Below are 22,081 nucleotides of genomic sequence, written 5' to 3' on the forward strand. Positions count from 1 at the left end.
ACCTTTTCTTCACCAACTTGAAGAGAAAGCTTCCCATTTTTCACACCAATCATGCACCCCCCGTGGCAAGGCAAGGGCGCCCTAATATGATGGGAATGTTTGAGTCTTCGGGAATATCCATCACATAGAAATCACAAGAAAATTCAAGTTTACCCACTTTGAGTGGGATGTCTTCCACAAGACCAATTGGGTATCTTACTGACCTGTCCGCAAGTTGTAAAGAGACCCTTATTGGTGAAAGCTCATAATCTTTCAATTTCTTGAAAATATTGAGAGGCATAAGACTAATGCTTGCCGCCAAATCACACAAGGCTCTCTCAATATGCACGATCCCAATTTTGCAAGGTATGGAAAAATTCCCCGGATCTTCAAGCTTTTGGGGTACCTCATTCATTAGAATGGCACTACATTCCTTGAATAAATTCACCGTAGATGGTTGCATGGCATTCTTGTTGGAAATCAACTCCTTTAAGAATTTACCATAGGTTGGTATCTCCTTGATGGCATCAATGAAGGGCATGGTAATGTTAATCCCCTTCATCATGTCCATGAATTTCCCATATTTTTGCTCAAGCTTTGCCCTTGCCAACCTTTGTGGAAAAGGAATTGGTGGCACATATGGTCTCACAAGTTGTTGCTTGGGCTTGGGCTCTTCAACAATTTTTGTGGGTTCATCAACTACCTATGGAATTTCCACAACAACCTCTACTAGATCATCTTCAACCTCTTTTTCTTAAACCACCCTTGGTGGTTCAACCCGGTCCTCCAACTCCCTACCACTCCTCAAATGTATAGCATTTATGGTTTTTGGATTCTCCTCGGTTTTACCCGGAAATTTCCCATTTGAGGCTTGCAATTGACTCACTTGAGAAGCCAATTGGGAGATTTGATTATCCGTCATTCTTTGGGAGGCTTGCACTTGAGTTCTCAATTGGTTAATAGAAGATGTTGTCTCCTCTTGTTTTTGGTTAGAATGAGCAATGAATTGGGTTTGAGTACTCATTAATTGCTCCATCATGAGCTCCAAGTTTGATTTAGGTTGGGTGGGTTGTTGAAATGGTTGAGAGTTTTGTTGGAATGGTTGAGAATTTTGTTGAAATGGGGGTTGTTTGGTTGATTGAGTGGTTGGAATTGTTGTCTTGGTTGGAAGGATCTTCCTTGGAAACCCGGTGGTCCTTGGTTAAATGTTGTATTTTGCTTTTGGGCTTGGAAGTTTGGTGTAAATTGTGATTTTTGTTGGAAAGTGGGGTTTTGGACATTTTGTGAGCCATATGAAAAATTTGGGTGGGCTCTCATTCCGGGGTGGTATTGGTTGTTGTTGAATGCTTGCTTTGCCGGACTTGATTCCCACACTCCATTCACTTGCTCCATACAATTACCCTCTCCCATCATCAAAGGACATTCATTTGGTGGATGTCCTTGATCTCCACAAATTTCACAACAATACACTTGGTTCCTAATAGAAGAAGAGTTGCTAGAAGTGTTGCTTGAACTCATTAAGGCAACTTGTTGTTTGAGCTATTCTATTAACCCCTTGACCTCAACATTATTGGCCGACTCAACGGTTGACTTTCCCTTCCTTTTATGCCTATCATTATTCCAATGAAAAGTACGGGAAGCCATTTCCTCAATAAGTTTCTTGGCCGTCTTGTGATCAATTTTGTCTAATGCCCCCTTTCCCGAGCCGGAATCTAGGTTCATTTTTAACTCATTGCTCAACCCTCATAAAAGTTGTTGATCAACTCATCATCTCCGATCCCGTGGTGAGGACACAACCTTTGGAGTCCATTATACCTTTCCCATGCTTCGAAAAGGGTCTCATCATCATGTTGGGTGAAGCCTTGAAGCTCACTCTTGATTCTTGCGGTCCTTTGTGGTGGTAAGTACTTGTTTAAGAAGGCCTTGGAGACATCATCCCAAGTCCTAAGAGAATCGGGCTCACAACTCTTCAACCATTCCTTAGCACTCCCCCTCAAGGAATAAGGAAAGAGCCTAAGGCGGATGGCATCCTCCGACACTGATGTGGGCGTGTTGTTGTACACCCAATCAAAACACATTTATAATACTCAACAAACTACTAGTTAGCGGTAAGTCGAGGTCGATCCATGGGACGGTGTGCTTTGGGTTCTAAGTCTATCTATCTCAATTTATGCTAGTGTCACAATTTGTTTGGGTTTGTAGTTGTGTTCTAGACTAATAAAAGCAATAAAGTAAAACAAACAATGAACTAAGAAATGTAAACAAATGACTTAAAAGCACTAGGATGTCATGGGGTCATAGGGGATTCATGGTATTGATCATACAAACATGTTTACAATTATAGGCAAGCAATTAATGTTGTGGGGGAACCGAGTTGGTTTATGTCTTACGGTTCATAGGAAGAGTTGGGTCCCGGAGCCGAATCGATTAGATTGTACAACACCTACAAATCGACTTACTTTCCTCCTATTTAACTTCTATGCATGGTCTAACAAGACTCGAGTTGGTTTATATCTTACAAGTCAAGTTGAGTAGATGAGAGATGATAAAAAATGCAAGGATTCATAGGCTTAGCATTTCATCAAACATAACATGTGCATAAAGTTGACATCACAACAAGCAAGCAATTTAATTATGAAAACATATTGGATTAAGCATGATTATTTCCCATGTTTATCTTCCCTAATTACCCATTAATCCTAGCTAAGGAACTACTCACTCATTATTCCGGAGAACATGTCATTAATGGTGTCAATCATCACAACAAGTATAAACATGATAATGGAATGAAGAAATGAACAATAAAGAGTAAAAAGTAAAGGAATTATACCAACTTAAGATGATCCAAATAATAAAGCAAAGAATAATAGAAGAAACTTGATTGGTTGATGAAGGGTTGTCAATCCTCCAATAATAACCCAATAATCTTCAATTACCCAAAAGTGATGAACTTGAATAATAAACTTGAACAATAATTAAGGAGAGATTAATGTGAGATTTTGTGGAAAGATTGAGATTAATCTATGCTAATCTACTCCTAATCTAATCTAAAGAAGGATTTGTTCTAGCTAAGAGAGATCCCTTCTAATCTAAAAAAACTTCCTGGTTTGATTATTACAAATGGGGTATTTATAGTAGGGATTCATTAGGTTAACTAAGGCTAAATTAGTAATTACACTTTTGAGTTTTAAGCAGGGAAACGCTAGTCTTTTTGGAAGGATGAGCATCTTTCATGGAGAAAGAAGAAACGAAATTGGTCTGCCTTAGAATCCGGGCGTCTTAAGCACGGGACGGGCGGATTCTGTGGTCTCTGCCCGGGCGTCTTGGGGTGAAGACGGGCGTCTTCTGGAGTTGCTGCCCGGGCGTCTTGGGGAGAAGACGCTCGGATTGTGGTGATGGAGGACGGGCGTCTTCTGGGGAAGACGCACGGATTGCTGTGTAGTCTTGTTTCTTCTTCTTTTCTTCCTTTTTCTTCATAAAATCCTTGGGGATTTCCTCGGGGATGCAAGGATCTTTTCTCATCATTGCCCATCTGCTATAGTATGTACAAAGGCCTTCTAATCTTGTCTCTCCTTAATGCTTGGTCATTGAATTCAATCAATTTAGTCTCGTTTTGCCATGAAAATGCAAGGTTTGCACTCCTTTCCTACCAAGGGATCAAAACCTCAAAGAATATGCAAAACAATGAACTAAAGACAATAAATGACCCAAATATGCACTAAAAAGCATGGGAACAAGGCTAATTCGGGGACTAAATATGCTCTAATTATGGTCACATCAAATATCCCCAAACCGAACCTTTGCTCGTCCCGAGTAAAGAGCTGACAAAGACTAGGACCATTATTTAAACTAACCTAATAACATAGCCGATATGAGACAATTAGCGGGTCTCACTCCGCCCCTTCAACTCACAACAAGACAACCATGAGGTATGATGCCTTCTTGCAAGGCAAGGTGGGTCTTGCCAAAATGGCGACACATCCAAACATTAAGCACTCAAAATCAAATAATGGATGCATCTACAAAAGAATAGCCACTTTCCTCATATAAGTGGCGGAAATTATCTACAAGGGAAGCAATTCAAGGGTACACACTTCTTCATAGATGCAATTTCTTCAAACTACTAAGCCTAGAAGGATACCAATAAATCACCTCCAAATTGTGTCAAGCTAGGGTACCTTTGTCCTCAATCGTTAAATGCTTTTGTCAAGAGTACACTCCCTATGGCGTTAGAAACACTGGAGGATCGCGGAATTCCCCCTCTTGCCTAGACAAGAAGAAGGGTCGTCCCCTCTCTACCATGCACAAAAATGGATACCCTGGATAAAGGGATCGATAGATATTTGAGTTTCATTTTGGGAGTTTGCTTTGTTGTTTGTTTCTCCCCCCAATTTCTTGTGGCATATAACATTTGAGAACACTTTCTTTTGCCATTTCTTTTGATTTTTGGCTTTTCTAAACTTGACAACTTTTCAACTTTTTGCATTTTTCTTTTGAACATTTTCAAAGCCACCCCATATGTAGTGAGGGTGCCTTATATGTGAAGCATAGGAGTCAATTTTTGCTCCTCTTTTCATTTGATGCATTTTTGCAAACTTTCTTTTACTTTTCATTTCATTGAACTCAAATTGATTTATTTTTGTGCCCATTCCCTTTGATGACAAAGATGTGGTAGAATATGGATGAATGATGGATGGATGCATGGTTTCAAGGGTCACCTTGGAATAAACGGTAGCCAAGGAGTTATCACACCACAAGGTACTCTTGACTAGGCCTTAATCCATGGGTCAAAGGATACTAGCATGACACATCCTAGGGTGTTTTACAAGTATTCTAACAAGCAAAGTCTTAAGAAGAAAAAGCATCTACTAGGGCCTATATACACTTGTCAAGCTTCCCAAATAGACGGTTTCACAAAATTTTTCTAACATGCAAACTACATGCCATGATGCAACTAACATATATACAACCTAATGCATATGATTCTACCAACTAATATGACATATAAACTAAATGCAAGTCCTAAATTCACATTGTTATACCGCATCAATCAAAATAAAGCCACATAGTCATTAACATAAAGAGGAAAAAGGAGATTGGAAAGATCATACCATGCGGTCTTCAATATCCTCATGTCTCGGATGTGGCGTGGTCGATCAATGTGAACAAGGATAAAACAAACCCAATATATACAAAATAATATATACAAGACTACACTACAAAGGAAATGAACATATTTTTGGTTTTTGAAATTTTCAAATTTTTAAGGATTTTGTTTTATGAAATTAAAAGACATATTTTTGTGATTTTTCGAAATTTTTCAATTTTTATGCATTTTTGGAATATAAATTTCCATCCCCCACTTTATTTTGGACATTGTCCTCAATACATGTAGGAGTAGGAATGAAAAAGAAATACATGTTTTTGAATTTTTGATTTTTTTGAAATAAAGTACAAATGCAATGATATGATATGAATGAATGCATGCTCTAACTAAATGCAATTCTATATGACATATATAACAAATGAATGCAATCTAAACTATACTATATGATGCATGTTTTCTAGTAAGCTATGGTCACCTATGATCAAACCTCCCCAAACCGATTTAAACACTATTTCTAGTGTAGAAATGAATAGGTTTGGCCATTAGTAACTATGCATGAATTCTAATCTATATGCAACTATCTATATGAATCATGTGAGATATATATATAAACAATGCAACTATACTATATGAGCTAGCTAATGCAAATGCAATATGATACAAATGCATGCGAAGACTACACTAAATGGAATGTATATACAAAAGAGAGAGGGAGAGAGGGGTATCATACAAATGGAGGTGGTGAGGTAGAGGCCTCTTTCACTCGTCATCGTCCTCATCTTGGTAACCATATTGGTGAGAGCTCCCGGCTTGGTCATACCCTCTTGCTTGGCCCCAATACCCTCCTTGGTCAAACTCTCCTCCTTGATCCGAGTACCCTCCACCTTGGCTAGAATGCCCTCCGCCGTCGCGATCCCAAGCTTGGTTCCCTTGATTAGGGAACAAGTGTTGTGGTTGTGCCCAAGAGGGCTTAGGACCATTGGGGTCAATATACCCTTGTTGAGCCATGATATAGTATTGGGGATAAAGGGCCAAGTAGTTGTCGACCCTCCCTTCATGTACCCCGAGGTCCACTCTATTCATGAGTTTCATCAAATCATTAATACCCGGGGTATTGGGGATTTCCGGTCGGAATTCGGTATAAGGAGTAGGGTATGGTGGGATAGGCACATAGGAAGGTGGGCGAGTAGGCCTTCCCGGTACCCCACGAGGTACCTGTTGTTGGCGGGGCGGCTCTTCCCTTTGAGGGGGATTGTCGAGAATTTGGATATCAAGGAGGTAGCTTGGTGGAGGCGAGTATGGGCTCAATCTTGGGTCAATGCCCGGTATCTTCCAACCCTCAAGGATGATTGAGGTGCATCCTTTGGTGTACCATTCTACACTCCCGTCTTGAGTGTAGTTACACCACCGGTGATGGTTGAAGACAGTGTGCTCATCAATCAAAGTCCTCCCCTCAAGAGGAGTATAGATCCCACGGGCGTTGAACCCGGGGCAAAGGTAGTTGGCCAGAATAGTAATTAGACCTCCCATTACGAAGGTCTTGAGTTGGGTGGTCCCTTGAGCAAAATCATGAAACCTAGTAAGTATCTCAAGGGGTGTGTTGAAGTTATAGCGCCTCGTTCCCCGAACATTCAAATAGGACTCAAGAAAAGTTAAATCAATGAGAGTACACCTATCTTGTTCGTACCTCCCATTGATGGTACCGGCCATAAAGCGCTCGCTGATTCGAATCACCGGATGTTGGATGGCGAAGGTGTAGCATTGCTTTAAACCGGTAAAATTCCTCCCGGAAATAGCCCTCCAAAGATGGTCCACATCGAAATTATCGGGTTTATCGGTATAGTTGGTGGGCACTTCAAGACCGAAAATGTAGGCAAATTGATCAAGGGAAAGACTATGGTCTAGGTTGCACAACCTAAACTCCATGCCCACAGTTGTACGGGTATTCGTTACAATGCGAAGGCTACTCAAAAATTCAAGGGTGAGACTAAGGTACGTTTCCTCATGGGCATGGAAAAGTTTTCCAATCCCTAGGCCATCAAAGAACATCTCGGTAGGGTACCTTTTGATCCCTAGGCTTTTGATGTGAGGGGAGTGTTTTTGAGGATGGAGATGAGTGTTTTAGGGTTTGATAAGGTGAAGGAATGAGGGAGAAAGGGGGTGATTTTATAGAAGAAGGGGGAATCCGAGCGGATAAGAGTGGGACCTGGCCGGATTGTTCGAGAAAAAGGCCACAATCCGGGCGTCTTTCATGCGGGACGGGCGTCTTTAGCTTGTAGAAGACGGGCGTCTTCCTTCAAATCCGTGCGGATTTTAAGACAGGGGCTCAGCAATTTTAGGAGCAGGGAGAAGACGGGCGTCTTCTGCGTTGAGACGGGTGTCTTGCTCGGGACGGGCGACTTCTCAAAAATTCGCTCGGATTTCCTGGCAGTTCAAAATCTTGTTTCAGATGACATTCAGGACGGGCGTCCCGTGGAGAATACGAGCGTCTTCTTTCAGGACGGGCGTCTTGTGCTGAATCCGCCCGGATTCTGAGACAGTGCCAGCCAGTTTTTTGACGAGGGCCCTGGACGGGCGTCCAGGCCTCGGGACGGGCGTCTTCAGCTTCTTTTCTTCTTCTTTCTTTCTTTTCCTTGCACAATCATACCCTTTCACCGATTTGCTATTCCTCCTTATCTTTTTCTGAAATTTGCTCAATAACAATGTAAGAAGACTCTCTCTCTCTCTCTCTCTCACTACTCTCATGCAAGAAATCAAATACAAATGCAAGAATGTACAATATTATACAAAGTAAGGGGTCCAAGAAATATCATACAAATGGTGGTTTAAGATAGGACTCCACCAAACTAGTTCAAATTATAGAAATTCTTGTCCATAGAGCTCAAGGCTCTTAATAAGAGATCAAAAGCTTGCGAACAAGCTCCAAATAGACACAAGTATGGGTTGCTCTATTTGAACATGAAATTTGGCCAAGGAAGCTTGTAAAATGTTCTTTCTTTTGCTTTGTCCTCGGCATTAGAGCTTTCCCAATGTTTCCAATAAACAAGCCCATGATTCTTGTCAATACTAGGCATGAAGTATGGTTCATTTTCATCCGTAGACTTCCACTCACCAATTTCTTCTTCAATTCCGGTAATGATGATAACATTTGAATTTGTCAATCCATCAATAGTAGAAGGAGAATTTTCATGGCATTGATGATCGAGTTCCTTAGAAGTTGTCATTGTGGGTGCCAAACTTCCACAAGTAGCTTCACGAGCAAGCTTCTCTTTGAGCTTTTTCACCAAGTAGCTTTTGTACGATACCTTGGCCTTTTGAAGAAGGTCCACCATGTCCTCTTCAATGATCATTGGCTCCATGATAGGTGTCAAGTGGTCTTCATGAGGAATAGGGGAAGGACATTCTTCTTCATGATAGGGTATCTTAAATGTCTCAAGGATAGGCTCCTCAAGCAAGGTGATATTACGAGTCCATCCTTTAGGCTCATCATCATTGTTGCTATCCTCATACGAATCATAAATGGGGGCTTCATTTAACTCTTTCTCCAATGTCTCAACATTCACTTCAAAGGACACACTCTCATACTCACAAAGGCTAAGAGTACTTGACTTACTCAACTTCATGTCTTCCTCATCGAACACAACACTTCCGTAGTCACAAGAGCTCAAGGAGATTGGCTCTTCCCATTCTTCACTTTTCATGTCAAAAGTTACTACTTCAAATTCGCATTCATGCTCAATGTCCAAAGAACGGTGGGGAGTGATTGCTTGGGATTCTTTCAATTGGGCAATTTGAATCTCCAATTCCTCACCTTGGGCAACAATGCCTTGAAGAACATTGTTCCTCTTTTGGCTCTCCTCTAGCATTTGTTTGAAGAAGTTTTGTTGATCTCCCATCATTTGGAGAATCACATTTTGAATGGGTTCATTTTCTTGTTGTGGGTAAGTGTGAAAGTGGTTGTATTGTGGCAATTGAAACTCATTGTGAAGTGGGTATTGGGTGGGTGGTTGTTGTGGATATTGGATGTGGTGATTTTGGTGGGAAAATTTGGGGTAGTAGTTAGGATTTTCATTGTACAAATAGTAAGGTAGGTTTGTGTTGAGTTGCTCCTCAAACTCCCCATACCCATAGTCATACTCAAAAGATCCACCACATACTCCATATGTCAAGTCTTGAGCCATCATAGCTAAGACAAGGAAACAACTACAAGCATGGAAACTACACAAAAATGGTAAGAACAATCCTTGAGGAACAAGTTCCTCAAGGTGAAAGCAAAATCAAAATAGACAAACAAGTAAGAACTTAAGGAGCAACAACTACATTTTTGATGTGGGCGTGCGTTGTACACCCAATCAAAACACATTTATAATACTCAACAAACTACTAGTTAGCGGTAAGTATCCATGGGACGGTGTGCTTTGGGTTCTAAGTCTATCTATCTCAATTTATGCTAGTGCCACAATTTGTTTGGGTTTGTAGTTGTGTTCTAGACTAATAAAAGCAATAAAGTAAAACAAACAATGAACTAAGAAATGTAAACAAATGACTTAAAAGCACTAGGATGTCATGGGGTCATAGGGGATTCATGGTATTGATCATACAAACATGTTTACAATTATAGGCAAGCAATTAATGTTGTGGGAGAACCGAGTTGGTTTATGTCTTACGGTTCATAGGAAGAGTTGGGTCCCGGAGCCGAATCGATTAGATTGTACAACACCTACAAATCGACTTACTTTCCTCCTATTCAACTTCTATGCATGGTCTAACAAGACTCGAGTTGGTTTATATCTTACAAGTCAAGTTGAGTAGATGAGAGATGGTAAAAAATGCAAGGATTCATAGGCTTAGCATTTCATCAAACATAACATGTGCATAAAGTTGACATCACAACAAGCAAGCAATTTAATTATGAAAACATATTGGATTAAGCATGATTATTTCCCATGTTTATCTTCCCTAATTACCCATTAATCCTAGCTAAGGAACTACTCACTCATTATCATGGAGAACATGTCATTAATGGTGTCAATCATCACAACAAGTATAAACATGATAATGGAATGAAGAAATAAACAATAAAGAGTAAAAAGTAAAGGAATTATACCAACTTAAGATGATCCAAATAATAAAGCAAAGAATAATAGAAGAAACTTGATTGATTGATGAAGGGTTGTCAATCCTTCAATAATAACCCAATAATCTTCAATTACCCAAAAGTGATGAACTTGAATAATAAACTTGAACAATAATTAAGGAGAGATTAATGTGAGATTTTGTGGAAAGATTGAGATTAATCTAAGCTAATCCACTCCTAATCTAATCTAAAGAAGGATTTGTTCTAGCTAAGAGAGATCCCTTCTAATCTAAAAAAACTTCCTGGTTTGATTATTACAAATGAGGTATTTATAGTAGGGATTCATTAGGTTAACTAAGGCTAAATTAGTAATTACACTTTTGAGTTTTAAGCAGGGAAACGCTAGTCTTTTTGGAAGGATGAGCATCTTTCATGGAGAAAGAAGAAACGAAATTAGTCTGCCTTGGAATCCGGGCGTCTTTAGCACGGGACGGGCGGATTCTGTGGTCTCTGCCCGGGCGTCTTGGGGTGAAGACGGGCGTCTTCTGGAGTTGCTGCCCGGGTGTCTTGGGGAGAAGACGCTCGGATTGTGGTGATGGAGGACGGGCGTCTTCTGGGGAAGATGCACGGATTGCTGTGCAGTCTTGTTTCTTCTTCTTTTCTTCCTTTTTCTTCATAAAATCCTTGGGGATTTCCTCGGGGATGCAAGGATCTTTTCTCATCATTGCCCATCTGCTATAGTATGTACAAAGGCCTTCTAATCTTGTCTCTCCTTAATGCTTGGTCATTGAATTCAATCAATTTAGTCTCTTTTTGCCATGAAAATGCAAGGTTTGCACTCCTTTCCTACCAAGGGATCAAAACCTCAAAGAATATGCAAAACAAAGAACTAAAGACAATAAATGACCCAAATATGCACTAAAAAGCATGGGAACAAGGCTAATTCGGGGACTAAATATGCTCTAATTATGGTCACATCAGACACTCCATTTGCCTTAAACATGTCACAACTATCCAAGAATTCATTAAGATGTTCATTGGGGTTTTCGGTGGCTCCCCCTCCGAATTGGTTTCCTTGGACTTGTTGCAACAAAGTAGCCTTCACATCAAAGTTGTTGGCTTGAATAGATGGCTTGACAATACTTGGGTTCACCACCTTTTTCGGAGCCAAATTATCCCTCATAGGAACCGGATCACCCATGATGTTAGATTCTTCTACTACTCCAAAAGGATTCTCAAACACTTCAAAAGTTACTTGTTGATCACTTTCTTCTACCGGTGGTGTGTCTAGAAAACCCCTTCTTCTTAGAGAATTAAATCTTCTTGCCATAGCCTCAATTTCAAGATCAACAGGATATGTTGGTTGACCTCGTCTTTGTCGCCTACTCATGTAAAAAACCTAAGCACTTGAAATAAAGGATTAGTAACAAGGGACTTAGTTTAAACTATAACAAAAACAATTTAAATCTAGCCGTACTCCCCGGCAACGGCGCCAAAAACTTGATGGTTTCAAATTAAACCTCGCAAGTGCATGGTTGTCGTTGTACACTATTAAGGGTCGATCCCACAAGGAGTTAGGAAAAGTATTAATCGTTCTAATCCTTAAGCTTAGCTAAGTCGACAATAAAAAGGGTAGGGTATTATTCTAACAACTAAACAAAACAAAACAAAATGCAATTTAACAAGAGAGATGAAAATGAGCAAGATAAGATTAAGGTGTAATTCAAATGATTAAAAAGGCCTAGAACTCGGTTCTCCCACAATGATTCATAATTCCACGTCATGATTCCCTAGACTAATAATTCGGGTAGACAAGCAAGGAGGAGATGACTCTAATTCGCCTAAAACCCCCCTCTCGGGTTCGCAATAGGACACGAGCACTACCCACCAACCCCCTTCTTGGGTTCGAAGGTCGGAATCTCTAACCTAACACCCGGCTACCCTAAGACCATGCATTTTCCCAAGGTGGCTTAGTAATGGCTAAGGTCATTAAGCCCTCATCGTTTTCCGGGTCATCCAACTCCTTTTCTCGAAGGTCGAATTCAAACACTAGCCTAGAGGTACCCTCCCTCGGTTCTCCCTTTCGGTCTCAACCTAGGTTAGCAAAAGGTCCAAATTCCGGGTACCCGATTCCCAACCTAACCAACTCTCGTTGGTGGACAAGGGTCACAAATCGACATTACCCAAAATCGGCCCATAAGTCAAATCGATCCTCTAGACTATCCTTATCAATCTTCCCCAACAATTAGCCTTTATGTGAATCAATTGGGGAAATTACTCATGTTTGGTCAAACCGAGTCCTAGTAAAAGACAACTCACTAATCATGGTTCTTAAGACAAAATAATTAGTAAAGATGGATTCTTTAAGCATAAACATGGTGGAAGGATAAATTCTACTAATAATCATGCAATAAACCAACAAAGATTATGAGGAAAGACAAATTAATCTAAGATGGATAAAGATTGAACCAAAAGACACAAACTTTAACACAATAAACTCAAAGACTCAATCTTTGGTTGTAAACAACAATGGTGAAGAAGGAAAAGACGAACAAGAGAGAGAAAAACAACAATCAAACAACAAAGAGTGGAATTCTAACATAAACAACTAAACAGAACTTAAGAGAAAAGCAAAATGTAAACAAATGAAATTAACGACAGAAATTATACCAACTCAATAGCAAAGAAAGGAACTTGGAATGAAATAAGAAAGGAGAAACCTTCAATCTTCTTACAACCCAATTACTAACACTAATAATGATATAATTATTGAAGAATTTGTTCTAATTAGGGAAAGATTAGCAAAGTAATTAGTAAAGTTTCAAACTTGGAGAATGAAAATAAATTAGATCTAGGTTTGTGTTTACAATTGGTTAAGGGAGGGGGTATTTATAGTCTTTCATTGGATTAGAGAAGAAGAGGAAATAAAGCCCAATATCCGCAGCAGCTGCGTTCTGCCGATGGACCGGCTACCGGTCAGCCTACCGGTAGCGAGACCTTTGCAATTTAGACTTGGAATTTTGGAAAATAACTGGCATGCGTGTTCTGCCGGTGGAGCGGCTGCCGGCCTGCCAGCAGAACACACTCTTCTATACTCCAAAGTCTTTGTTGGTGTGTCTTCTACCGGCTGGCCGGCTACCGGTCAGCCTACCGGTAGCGAGACCAATTAATTAATTCTCTTCAACTATAATTCAATGTGGGATGTCGTGCTCTGCCGGTGAACTGGCTGTCGGCAGAGCATACTCTTCAGCTTTTATTCCTTTCTCTTGGTAATGTCAGGTGGGGGTGTTCTGCCGGTGGAAGGACCGGTTGCCGGTGTGCCGGCAGAACACACTTCTCAGCTTTTTCAACTCCTTTTCTTCTCAAGCTAACACGAGCTAGCTCCTTCACTCGATCTTCATTCCGTCTTGCCTTTTCCAAGGCTAATCCTCTACAAAGGAGTACGGGGAGTCATAATATCGAGGTACATGGAATAAAGGGCAAAACACGAGCGTGAGTGAGCTAAAAACGTGCTAAAGAAGGCAAAATGCATGGAGAAACGAAAAGTGAAATGGCGTAAAGTAATCACATATTACCTATGCACAGCGTTCCGGCGACAAGACTGCTACTCAACTCATGCTTCCCATCCCCATGGTGTCTCAACTCACAAAGGGCTCCAAAAGGATGAATATGGGTGAAGAAGAGAGATATGACGGCAGTTAGGTTTAGGAGGAAATGAAATGAAATGATTTTGGTTTCCCGATTCCACGATTTATATTTTACCGTTGAACTCCAGTTACTCGATCGAGTATTTAACTTACTCGATCGAGTGGCCTCTACTCGATCGAGTGACTGAGCTACTCGATCGAGTAGCCTCCGCTAGATCGAGCCTTCTAAACTCAAAGGGTTGCTATGACATAAGGGTAAACTCGTAAGGCTATCAAAGGTCTAGACATGTGTCTAAGGTCAGTCAACAACGGTCAACGGGTCCCTAAAAGGATGGGTATTACACCTATACACCAAGATGTCTTACCAAGACCACCTAATGCATGATAATGCTACCATCTCGGTTACCCGAGGCATAGTAATCAAAAGTGACCATCAAGAAACGCACTTGAAGTAAATAGTTTAAAGTGATTAAATCCAAAACCAAAACTGAAAGGTACGATACAACTGTTCAAAACCAAAACCAACTAAAATAATTATAATGTCATGACACAAGAGCGGAAGACTACTAGCTGACTCGCGGTGACTTATCCCCAGCTAACCCGCACGCTTCCAAGTTATACCTGCTAAACAACTGCTCACCACCCCCGAACAGATCACCACAGTTTTCAAAACATTTAAACGGGTTGAGTTACTGCACAAACAATGTAGGATAAAACAACAACAATTATACAATCACAGTCACTAACACCGGCATATCACCAATCATCTGACTAGCCCGAAGGTTTAGCCCTGCCAGATTACCAACCGCAACCGGTAATCCACACCGCCAGTGGGGGACCGCAGCCTTTCCCACCCAAGCCCCGCTCATCTCCATCGAGTGAATAACCTATGTTCCTTAATGTGCACATCTCCCTTGTGACGGGAACCACAAGGGGCGAATCAAGGGCATGAAGCCACTCCTGCAAGTGACTCCACTCAGCCGAGGGCGCACCTCGCGAACCACAGACAATCAACAACAATCAATTACAATATCAACAATACCAAAATCAATTACGATATAATCACATGCCACTCAATCAATAACCATCTTATAATACACAATAACTGAGTAGGGAAACCCTACCTGGAATGCAATCACCAATAACAACACAAGCAGCGGATCAAAAGCGTTCCTCTACGAAAGCACCTCCTATAAACACATAATCATACAATTACAATCTATCATCAACAATACTCCCAATAATCCCCATTTCACCCAATTAGGGTTTAAACAAAACTAATGAATTGACATAAAAACGGTATAAGGACCTTACCCACAATACGACGATCTCAACGGTATAAAGAACTCCGAAATCCGACAATCCTAGCCCCTTGATTTGATAGCAATGAGAGAAGAGAATTTGATATTGTATTGTTTTTCTTCTGTAAAAAGGTTTAGAATAAGGTAAAAGTGAAAAGTAACTGACGAAAACTCTTTATATACTCTTCACGTGTTGCTAACAAAACCTGGCCAAAAACTCGTAAAACTCGACTTATTCGATCGAGTACCCATCAAGCAGAACGTACTAGAGAATGCAAAACTAACTTACTCGACAGAGTAAGTCCTATATGACAGAGTACCCAACAGCTCATAAATCTGAAGTATTACAGTCTTCCCTCCTTAAAAATGAACTTCGTCCCCTAAGTTCAAACCCAACCTATAAGACATAAACACCTAACACTAACTCCACCAACCATGCCTACTCCCACAACACGGCTCATGATATCATCTCAACTATAGCATAGCCTCTCGATACAAACTCCATAATACCAACCACAAATGTCGCTACCTCCGTCTCACTAACCTATTACCCACTAGCAAATCCAACGTCAAGACAATCCACCAAGCAAGATCAGCCACCAAACGGAATGTTACATTCTACCACCCTTAAAATAAACTTCGTCCTCAAAGTTTACTCATACTTATAAACATCATCACCTAAACTATCAACACTATCGAAGTTTACTCACACCCATAAACATTATACTACTACCAGCACTGCCATGACCTTTAATAATATCAACCACAATACAAATCCATCCTTTATTCTCCACCAAGACTCAAACTTCCAAATATATCAAACTTCTAAATATACTGCAACATGTACAACCATCAAACTCTCTTTGTCGCATCCTACTCCTCTTAAGATAAATGTTACGTCCTCGTAACCCACTAATACTAGATCCTTAGCTATATCTTCTCATAATCCTCATCACCACCGCATGTCAACGATAACGCACTATAACCTCAACACCTACACTCATTCCTATATCTAGGGCTCTCTTTCTCTAACAGTTCTCATACCTCAAATCATTCGGCACCCCACCTAACCTATACCACAAAATCCTTAGCATAACTAATACTCCAACTCTTCCACAGTACCGCAAGGCGACATACTCCTCTATACATGCGCTTATCTCCATAATCATAACTCACGATCCACAAATGTTACACACACTCTCACTAGATCCTCAAGTTCTCCATTTTATTGCCGCAAAACTCATCCATAACTTAACATGATACTAATTACCAACAGCCTATACTCACTATCCCAATAAATATTACGAACTACTTGCCGCTTTCAGCTCAGCACACACACGTTCCACAATTCTCTTGCCACAACTATGTCGACCAATGCCTCACCTAAAACAAGATCAAAAGTACTCTAACAACCTCTCACAAATGTGTCCCATCACAGGATATCACTATACCATGACAACAACGACCACATGCGCATCTCTCTTCCATATCATACTCTACCCTAACTTCCAAGCCAAAACTGGTAAGAACATCAATAAACAAAACAACAGTCTATATGTCCAAACCGAAACTCACAGGAAACAACAGTAAACAAAACTACAATCTATATAACTGGTATACACTTTCGAAAGCTCGTCACATAAGTATCCCGCCTACTCCACCACAACCGTTGACGACATCGCAACACCGCCACCAACAGCCGCACCGCAGCGCGAAAGTACCCGCATCACAGCACGAAGTGCCATGCGCGGATCGCCACCCAATGCACAACAACCACATCGATAGTCATCACAACTTATACACTCCCATAAAAACTGACTCAGTATAACTTCCTTGACAAGAAAACTTCCTTAAAACCGCTTTACTGGATCACAACGCAACATATCATTCGGAATAAATAGATAATAACCTTATGAATCTTAACCATACTATTACTCATGAGGTCGGAACCTCACACCATCACTTATATTTATCATGAATACACATACAAGTATAACTAGCCATTCCAGATCACCCAAATTATCACTTTTTGAATATCATCCTATTAGGTTACCGTACCCAACATATATTATTACGGAACACTCAGATAACAACTTTATGACTATCAGATTATACCACTACTCGTGAGGTCAGAACCTCACACAAACACTTACACACACCATAAACCCATAATCGAATCTAACTAGCCAATCCTGATCACGTAAGTTACCACTTGATAAAGGTTATCTCTCGCCCGAGCTTACTCGTATGCCCTTTATAGCACATTCTCCCATTCGCATAACTATCACCTCCTGACAAAAGTACTCATATCATTAATACCCAACTACTAGCAACCGTCTCCTATAACCACATCTTATACTCCCTCACAACCATACATACTAATTCGGCCTCTACAAAATCAACCTCTTTTAAATGGCTATCTTTCCTATTTATCATCACCCTTAACCACTAGTGACAACACCACAACACCACCACTGTTCGTATAACAAATCTCTTACACTCACCTCTAAATGTAACAATTCATTTCCTATCTTTGTTTAACATCCTAAGTAGCGAGCATCACATCCATCAACAAAATTTACCTCAACATTCATTCCAATTCTATCCTTTATTGTATCGTCACCTAACTCTCCACCAAAATCTCATATCTTCAAATACTCTACCAACTTCTTACTTTCCTTAATTCCTCGAAACTCATGGCTAACATGTTGTCCTGAAACTCTTATATAACCATTAACTCACACCCTCTCATGATGCTATCGTATAGCTCCATGATTCCTTACTTTCATGCTCCTTAACTCCCGTCAACGTTCTCTCAGCTTACTTCCATCCTTCTTTCCCCTTTTTACTCAATAATACCAATGAATAATTCATCTCCTTCCTCCTTCTACCTAACTCTTTAGTAATCCGGTTACCTTCTCGTTCCTCCACAACTCAAATTCCATTAATTTATATAAATATCTTCTCATTCTTTCTTATCAGTGATCCTCGCTCATCATGCTACCCACTCACACTTGTCACCATTAAGTCCACACAACCAACGGTTACTCTTTAATTAGTTGTATCTTCCTTTCGTATCCCTAGAAAACCAAAAATTCACCTCATACCGTTAATTGCACAAAGAATTACACACTAGGCTCACCTCTTAATAATTCAAATTCCCAAACTCAGTCACTAACTACAAATCCACGTCACGGCATAACTCAAGCTAAGTTCACTATATACCATTCTTCTCCATCCCTTTACAACGATCTACCATTATATATATTCTTAACCAACCCATTTATAACTATCTCCCTCCATAAATCCTTAAACATCCCAAGTTACCACCATTCGCATCCCTCATTTCAATCTTTTCATTCTCACATTCCTTAGACTTACATCATCCCTTGGCCATATTCACTTACCTTTACATTACTCAAACTCGCGATTATATCACTTGCCACATCTCTCAAAACATGCTCCTTGCCTCAATAAACTCACCAATCTTCTCTTTCCTTTTCCACTATCCCTCACAACCACATATAACTCATGTCCTCCCCGCCAAACTCATACCCACCATAAGGTGCTACTCCTTACATCATAAGATTGGGTAACTTACGCATCAGGACCAACACATATGTGAAACAATGCATAAAGAAGCAAAAGAACATCTTTGAAATAATTATATCATGCAGGGAGATAAAAAAGATAAGCATAAGACCAATACAGGGGTTACTAGATCGAGTACGGTCTACTCGATCGAGTAGGTGAAGATCAGAAGCACGTACAATAAATTACCAAGGCTACTCGATTAAGTAAAGCGTACTCGATCGAGTACCAAGAGGTGTACTCGATCGAGTACCCTACGCAGTTCTCAGCACTGCCCAATTTTCGTAAAATGGTCATATCTCACTCGTTTCTTGGTCATTTTGGGCGTGTGACCTATCGTTAAAATCGTAAGAGGACAATCTATCACCTCCAAGCAGAATCACATCAATATCATATATTCATCTCAAGTTATAGCAGTTTAAAGATAACTTCTCTGTAATCGGACAATGTAACTACTTGATTTTTCCTTTCTAGCAACTTAAACAACAACAAAGCAAACAAAAGCGACTCGATACTCGTAAAACCAGTATCCCTAACCACATGTTACTATCTACAAAAGCCAAACAATAACATCCATCATGCTCATACAATATTCAACTTATCAATCATGTACTACCCGCATGTTTTTATAACTTTACGTAAACAAAATCATAAATATATAACATCACATCCCCTAATCACATGTTACTAAAATAACCACAACATAAATTCACTTCGTCACATGGACATGCTCCAAACATAAATTCTATATCCTCATGCAATTACTACTTCCATCTTTTCCAACCAATTCATCCATTCAACCACACACTTCATCCAACAGATGCATATGAAACAACAGTAAACAAGTAGCGATCCCATGACACCCCATAGTGACCAGTTCAAAGTTGTAGGGCGCGTTTGCGACTTTAGGACGTCTCCTAAGTCTTTACATTAGCTCTTAACAACTCCTACCCGGGTTCATTTTAATTTGACTCTCTACATTCATTGGGTTCATTAGTTACAGGTTCCAAAATCGTCGCTTTGATACCACTTTGTAACACCTCCATACACCAAGGTGCCTTACCAAGACCACCTAATGCATGAGAATGCTACCATCTCGGTTACCTGAGGCATAGTAATCAAAAGTGACCATCAATAAACATACTTTAAGTAAATAGTTTAAAGTGATTACATCCAAAACCAAAACTGAAAGGTACGATACAACTGTTCAAAACCAAAACCAACTAAAATAATTATAATGTCATGACACAACAGCGGAAGACTATTAGCTGACTCGCGGTGACTCATCCCCAGCTAACCCGCGCGCATCCAAACCATACCTGCTAAACAACTGCTCACCATCCCCGGATGGATCACCACAGCTTTCAAAACCTTTAAACGGGGTCATTTACTGCATAAACAATATAAGATAAAACAACAACAATTACACAATCACAATCTCCAACACCGTCACATCACCAATCATCTGACTAGCCTGAAGGTCTAACCCGGCCAGATTACCAACCGCAACCGGTAATCCACACCGCCAGTGGGGGATCGCAGCCTTACCCACCTAAGCCCCGCTCATCTCCATCGAGCGAATAACCCATATTCCTTAATGTGCACATCCCTCTTGTGACGGGAACCACAAGGGGTGAATCAAGGGCGTGAAGGCACTCCCGCAAGTGACTTTACTCAGCCGAGGGTGCACCTCGAGAACCACAGACAATCAACAACAACCAATTACAATATCAACAATACCAAAACCAATTACGATATAATCACATGCCACTCAATCAATAACCATCTTATAATCAATTACATAATAACTGAGTAGGGAAACCCTACCTGGAATGCAATCACCAATATCAACACAAGCAGCGGATCAAAGGCGTTCCTCTACGAAATCACCTCCTATAAGCACATAACCAAACAATTACAATCTATCATCAACAATACTCCTAATAATCCCCAATTCACCCAATTAGGGTTTAAACAAAACTAATGAATTGACATAAAAGTGGTACAAGGACCTTACCCACAATACGACGATCTCAACGGTATAAAGAACTCCGAAATCCGATAATCCTAGCCCTTTGATTTGATAGCAATAAGAGAAGAGAATTCGACGTTGTATTGTTTTTCTTTTGTAAAAAGGTTTAGAATAAGGTAAAAGTGAAAAGGAACTGACGAAAACTCTTTATATACTCTTAACGCGTTGCTAACAAAACCCGGCCAAAAACTCGTAAAACCTGACTTACTCGATCGAGTAACTAAGGTACTCCATCGAGTACCGCCTACTCGATCGAGTACCCATCAGGCAGAACGTACTACAGAATGCAAAACTAACTTACTCGACAGAGTAAGTCCTACTCGATAGAGTACCCAACAACTCATAAATCTGAAGTATTACATCTCGTGACTACCGTCACAAGGGGGATGTGCACATTAATAAGCTTGGGTTCGCTCGTTGCGATGAGCGGGGATTTGATGGCCACACTGCGTTTTGGCATCCACAGGGGTGGGTTACCTGTTGCGATGGAAACCCGGCTACTTGTTGCGATGAGAGCCATTTGTGACTATGGAGTTTGGAGGATTATTGGAGTATTGATTGTGTTATCTTAAATTGCTTATTCTTGTCTGTGTTGTGATTAATTGTGTAATTGTACTGACCCTTCAATGTTTTCAAAACTGTGGTGATCCATTTAATATTTCCGGTAAATATTGAGCAGTGAGTCTAGCAGGTGTTTTTAACACTCCCATTTATTTAAGAGCCTTTACTAGGCATTCCTAGATAAATGAAATTGTTACCATATCAGTTGCCTGAGGTAGTGATTACAAAGATAAACGAAACCGCAGTATTTTAAATAAATATAACGTTTAAATGACCTTATTACATAATCCAAAATAAATAACTGTAATAAATTAAAATACAACTGCAGCGGAAACTAAATAATACGATTATTAAATAGTGTGTGTGAATTCTAGGTGATCTAGACAGCTAAGTAAATGCCATAACCTCTCGCCCTTCAGGTCCCCTTCTAAGCCAGCTTTATTACCTAAAATCAATCTGCTCCCCAATTATTGGTTCATCAGAGGTGTTTAACGAATACACGGTCAACCCAACGGTTGAGTAGGAATATCTAAACAACCAGAATAATATAAAATAAGACAAATCATATATGCAAATGCTCAATACCATTCACAATTCAAAAATTTACACATCCTCCGAGACACCTCATATATACACTCCGAGACACCCATATAAACAATAACAAACTCCGAGACACCCTTTTATATACCGCCACCCCTGGTCCGGTTCTTCAAATATCACCCGCTATCCCTGGTCCTGGTCTTCAAACAACAACAACACAAATATGCAACATGGATAATAATAAAT

General features: G+C 40.2%; 1 non-coding gene across 1 annotated transcript; it reads left to right on the top strand.

The window, feature by feature from the left end:
- Positions 1-1,755: 1,755 nt before the first annotated feature.
- LOC141625285 (small nucleolar RNA R71) lies at positions 1,756-1,862 on the top strand. Its single transcript, XR_012535074.1, has one exon. It is a non-coding gene; the product is annotated as a small nucleolar RNA R71 (small nucleolar RNA).
- Positions 1,863-22,081: the final 20,219 nt, after the last annotated feature.

The sequence above is a fragment of the Silene latifolia genome, chromosome X (assembly GCF_048544455.1).
Source record: "Silene latifolia isolate original U9 population chromosome X, ASM4854445v1, whole genome shotgun sequence".
Lineage (NCBI taxonomy): Eukaryota > Viridiplantae > Streptophyta > Magnoliopsida > Caryophyllales > Caryophyllaceae > Silene > Silene latifolia.